We start from the raw sequence: 6,000 nt of genomic DNA on the forward strand, positions 1-6,000 counted from the left end.
TATGAAACCCACTTCTAATAGTTTCTTGAGCTCAGTTTTGACAAGGAGAGCAATATGTGGATGCATCTTTCTTAGCTTCTGCTTAACATGTTTTGCTTTTAAATCCACATTAAGATGATGCATGATAAGATCTGGGTTAAGTCCTGGCATATCTGCATAAGACCAAGCAAAATTTATTAGTCTTTGCTGAAAGAATTCCATGTACTCTTTCTTCTCTCTTTCGGATAATGAGGCAGCAAAATGAAGTATTTTAGGATCTTTTGATGTATCAGTGTTTATTGCTTCTGTTGGTTCTATCAGGATAGCGGATCTCTCTTGAAAATATGTAGGAAAAATGTCAAACTTTCCATCTTCTGGTGTCTCTAGGAGGTTTTCACCATCAGATACGCCCCTTGTTTTCTCTTTTGATTGATCTAATGTTGCCATGAAATGGTTTTCAACAATAGGTTTGTTTCCTTGTTTTATTTCACTTTTGTGACTGGAAAGTTTGGCATTCTCCTGACTGTGAGAACTTGATTCTTCAATGGAAGATATCTTAGGATGGATGGGTTCAACAATGTTAAGGTACACGACTAAGTCATGATCATTGGAAAAGACATTTAGTTCGGGGTTGTCTAAATTATCCCAATCAATTAGTTCAGGATGCAGAAGGGGTAAATCATAATTACTGTCATCATTAGGTGTTTCAATGTTCATGACATAATGATCATAGCTTGGCGTAGAATAGGTTTTGTCATAGATTAAATATTTTTGAGAATTGTCTTTCTCAAGCGTTTCCGAATTAGTCTTAACAAGATTAATATTAGCATTTTGTAGTTCACACTCAAGTGGTCTTTCAACTGACGTTTGTCCCTTAAACGAATGGATTATATCCATGCACACATCTTTGATACTACAAATTCCTTCTTGATTGACCTCATTTGCACTTAAAAGTTGACATATTTGTGCAAATGATGAAGTAGATTCTTTTAATAGATTTTGTCTCCTTTCAAACTCAACTTCTTCTGGACTAATAGTTAGTCCAACTTGACTATCCCTTAGCTCTTCCATGGTTCTTCCATATCTGATCCCTGTTTGTGCTTCCTGTGGCATTGCTTCTCTGTCTTTGTCATTTCCTTTCCTTTTTGCATTCACCTCTTTTCTCTGGATTCTGATTTTTTCTTGCCTTCTTTCTAACTTCATCTTTTGTTCTGCTATAGACAAGTCTTCTTTCGTGATAGCTACTTGATCTTCATTATGTTCTTTACTTGATGTAGTGGATAAGACATCTGGACTCCATTCATATTCATTGGAGTCTGTTTCTGAGCCCTGATCCAAGATTACTCCACTATACCATACTGGAATGTCATATGATGCAAAGAGTTCTCTAATTTCTACCATCTCTATTTTTACTACTTCTGGAATATCTTGTGAAGATTTTGCCTTTGTGTGTATTTTCAGAACTTGTTGACAAGATTTTTCTTCACCTTGAATGATGATCTCCTCCTCTTTCTTTTCATGTTCTTCTTGCTTCTTTTGTTTATTGGTTACTGTTTCGGTCGCTTGATGTAGCTTTTCTTGCCAATTTTCTTCTTTAAAAACTTATTTCTTTCTCCATTTTTGTTGTTGATGATTATGTTGCTTTTGATTAGATTTCAGATATCCTAGCCTGGATTTATCTTCTGTGGATTGTGAGTGTGGGCAAATGGGTTCTGAAATACCTTGATGTTTCTTACCAATTGGTCCTTTTCCTTCATATCCCATCTTTTGCATGATTTCATATCCTTTGCCATATTGTTTTATGGGAATATTGACTTTTGTTGTTCTTGCTATAGTTTTATCTTCATCTTTGTATAACCAACCAAGAATATCTTTGTCTTCATTTTCCTCTTCAAGAGTTCCAACACTAACAAAGGTTCCTTTAAACATATGTTTTGATTTTCCTGATGTCTTTGATTGAATATCTGTAGTCTTTCCATATGACTTAGGGGAAAGTGGAAAGTTTTGCAAAGAATACTTTCCCATTCCTTCATCATTTAACTTGAGCTTTTCTTCAAAAGTTTCCCATAGCTTTGCTTGAATTTCTCTAGTAGGATATATTGATAATTCTCTGTTATGTGGAACTCTTGTATCTTGTGTTGGTTTCAAATTATTGCAATATTGATTGGAATTTGCAATTATAGTGATTTCTTTTCCTTCATGAGGAAATTTTACACATTGATGTTGTGTAGAAGGAACTGCTTGCATCTTGTGAGTCCATGGTCTTCCCAGAAGAATCTTGTAGGAGAGGTTCAAATCTAAAACTTGACACAATGTATCCTTTTCCACAGGTCCTATCTTTATTGGTAGCACAACAGTTCCTTTATAAAAATGTTCTGCTTCATCATAAACCTTGATGGTTATTTTCTTTTTTGGGTCTACTGCATTCTTTGAATATCCAAAAGCTTTTATCAAACTTAATGCACAAATGTTTAATCTAGCTCCTCCATCTATGAGCATACGTTTGACATGAGTTTTATTTATGGAGACTTCAACATGTAAGGGAGCATTGTGAGGATGTTGCAAGGATGTGTCATCATTTTCAAAAAATGATAAGCAATGAGGAGCTATGAGGTGTCCTACCATATTTTGGAACTAATCTATATCCAAATCTTTTGAAACTGTTGTTTCCACTAAAGCTTTCTCCAAAATGTCCTTATGTATAGGTGAAATCTTGAGAAGTTCCAGAATTGATATTTGAGCAGGTATTCATTGTAATTGCTCTACTAAATTGTATTGTTGTGGATTGGGTGTTGGATCTTTTTCTACACCTGGAAAGATAACCTTTTGTTTGCTTCTCGTGATAACATTGATTGGTTCTGAAGATGAAATTTCGTTAACAATGATTACATTTACCACATCATCGTATGTATAAGTGTAATTCACTTTGGTTTTTCCTTTGTCATCTTTTAATTGGGACGATTCGCCTTTGTCATAATTTGGGAGTGGATTTTTGAAAGCCAAGTGTGATTCATTCGTTTTATGGCTCTCCACTATAATGGTTCCATTATCAATTAGATCTTCGATAAGGTGTTTCAATCTCTGACAATCATTTGTTAGGTGTCCTTTATTTCGATGATAGTTGCAAAAATGATTGTCATTCCACCAATTGGGCTTGACTGGTGGTTCATAATTTCTTGTTTCTGGCAAAACAATCAATTTATTAGCAAGTAAAGTTTTTAGAGCTGATTCTAAAGATTCTCCAATGTTTGTAAATTTTCTTCGAGGATTGGAGAAAAAGGACTTAGCTTTTTTGTTTTCTGGATTGTTATTGCTTGGGTTTTGACTTGATAGATTGAAAATTGGTTGTTGTTGTTTTGTATTACTATTATCGTCATTCCCTTCATTGCTGACATTCCTATTCTTTGACCAGAACTTGGGTTTGTCATTGTTGTTGTTGTTGTTGTTGTTGTATGAATTATTGTAAATTTTTAGTTCTTCTTTCTTTACCATTGCGTTCTCCATTTTTAGTCCATTCTCGATCATTTTGGCAAAAGAGGGAGGACATTGCATCCTTAGTCGATAACTCATTTCATTGAGAAGATTATCAATGAATATGTCCATTTTTTCTTGATCAGGTACATCTCGGGGATACCTATTAAACATGTGTTTCCATCATTGTAAGTAAATCATAAAGGATTCACCATTATTTTTCTTAACATTGCAAAGATCTAGCATTGTTATTTCATTCCTTATATTGTAGGAATATTGTGAAATAAACCTATTCACAAGTTCTTCAAAGGATTTGATTTTGGATGGTAATCTTGAAAACCACTCCATTGATTGTCCATTTAAACTCCTAGGAAAAAGACACATAAGGTAAGTTTCATCGTGAGCAAATTCCATGCTCATAGTGCAAAACTCCCTAATATGATCTTGAGGATCAGATCTTCCATCGTATTTGTCATATTTAGGAATCTCTCAATGTTGCGGAAATGGTATCATATTCAGATTTTTATCAAAATGATATGGGCATGTATCTTCTAATGAATATTTCTTGGAGCTTGTCCCATTTTGCATGTCTTGTATTTGTTGTTGAAGAGTTTGTACTTGTTGAGTAAGGTTTGATAAGGGATTATTTGCATATTTTCTTCTTGTTTCTTCATGAGTCTTTTTATCACTATGCTCTTTTCTTTTATCATCCCTTTCTTTCCTTGTTTCTCAATTACTTTCTTTGTTCACATCTTCATTATTTTGCTCGTCTGTGTTTTGGGTGTTACTTGTCTCTGCATCTTGTTTCAAGATTTCCATGTTAAAGTCTTGTGGTAGTTTAGCTCCAGATTTTGCCAACATCAAGAGATATTTTTCTTTTTGTTTTGCCAACAATTTTTCCATTAGCCTATCAAATTTGAAATCTTCTGGTCTCTAATGGTGCTATTGACTTCTTCTTTGTCAACAATGGTAAATCCAAGAGTGTGGAATATGGGAATATCTTTTTCCTCCATTTTTTGTTGTTCTCTAAGTTGTTCGTGTTGGGCTCTAGTCCAAACTGGCATGTGTTTATTTCAAAGTTGTTGAAAGTTTCAAAGGACAAAGTCAATAGGTGATCATTGGTTTAGGAAGATATGATTTTTTGATCTTATCACTATTGTTTATTCGTTGGGATAAAACATCTCTTTGTTGAAAGGCACGTCTTTGTAAAGTTTCACCATCAAATTTTGTACTGCAACCACGTAAGTAGTGATGAAAACGGTGTAGAAATATCTTATGTTTCAATAAGATCTTGCGATTGATATACAAGAATCTTATCCTTTTTTGAGTAGCTTTATAACTAGGTTTTGTTTTCTTAAGGTGATACTTAAAAGTCATATAAGCATTTGACAATTCACAATTTTGTTTGATTCCAAAGTTGGTGCGATTTTGGTTTTGATATAACCTAGTTTCAAAAATAGGAAAGATATATCCAAGATTAGGAACGTAGTATAGATTTGATCAAGCTTCGTGATAGAGGATTTGATTATCCTAATGAGAAACTTGACAAAGATGTTGATTTTTGCACTTAAGATGGTTGAATCGATAGCTTGTTAAATGTTGATGTTTACAAAACCTTTTGAGTATAACCTGTTGGATTAGCAACCTAGTTGTTTGAGCTAGTTTCAAAATACGTGATGGTTTAGAGACAAACCTACTTCAAGAATTATTTTGACATTGATGTTTTAACACTTTGATTCTGATTTGGTGTTAGAAAGCTTTTGTATTACCCTTTTGATCAAACTTTTTCAGAAATTTGTTGGATTTTTGCTCGCTCGTAGATGATAATTTTCTTCAATTTTTGACCATTCAGAACATGTTATAGACATAGAAGACACAATGTTTAATTAACAAAAATGCACAAGCAAGTACAATCCCTATGGCAGGCTGAGACAATAGTTGTTGAATCTCACGTGGAGTTTCCCCCAAGGCTACACTATTCAAAGTGGATATTTAGATGCTTGACCCCATTGGCTCCACCCTCGACACTCACTTCTTCAGGGTAGCCAAGTGCCAGTTTCCATGAAATCTCCCCATGACAAACTTTATATCTCTACTAGGAACCGTATGTATGTGAGCTGCTTTAGAGGTCCGACCTCTTGCGCCAACAACTAGAAGGATTTTGGCAACTAGTACAAGTGGTTTTTAGTAAAGGCTTTTGGTCATGTGGCCATACATGCGGCACTTTCAGCTCTCTAAATACAGAAGGTTCCCAGCCTATAGAGGTTACGCTCCATAGGGTTTATGGGGAAACATAGTGTCGGTATGAACTTATCAGCACATGTTGTTTGGGACTTTCGTCACAAACATAATTTATTTATAGTGGATTGGAAGGACTCGGTATTAGCCCGTTTCCACTTTAGGTCATTCCCCTCTCACTAGCCCCCTCAAGTCAGCTCAAGAAGGCAAGCCCTCTAAAAGGATTTTAATTGCTTGAAAGTAAAGAAAGCGTAAAAGAGTGGGTTTGGTTTTTTGGTCACCCAATTAAGGGGAGAGCATATACCTACCACT

Source organism: Cryptomeria japonica, chromosome 3 (genome assembly GCF_030272615.1).
Source record: "Cryptomeria japonica chromosome 3, Sugi_1.0, whole genome shotgun sequence".
Classification (NCBI taxonomy): Eukaryota; Viridiplantae; Streptophyta; class Pinopsida; order Cupressales; family Cupressaceae; genus Cryptomeria; species Cryptomeria japonica.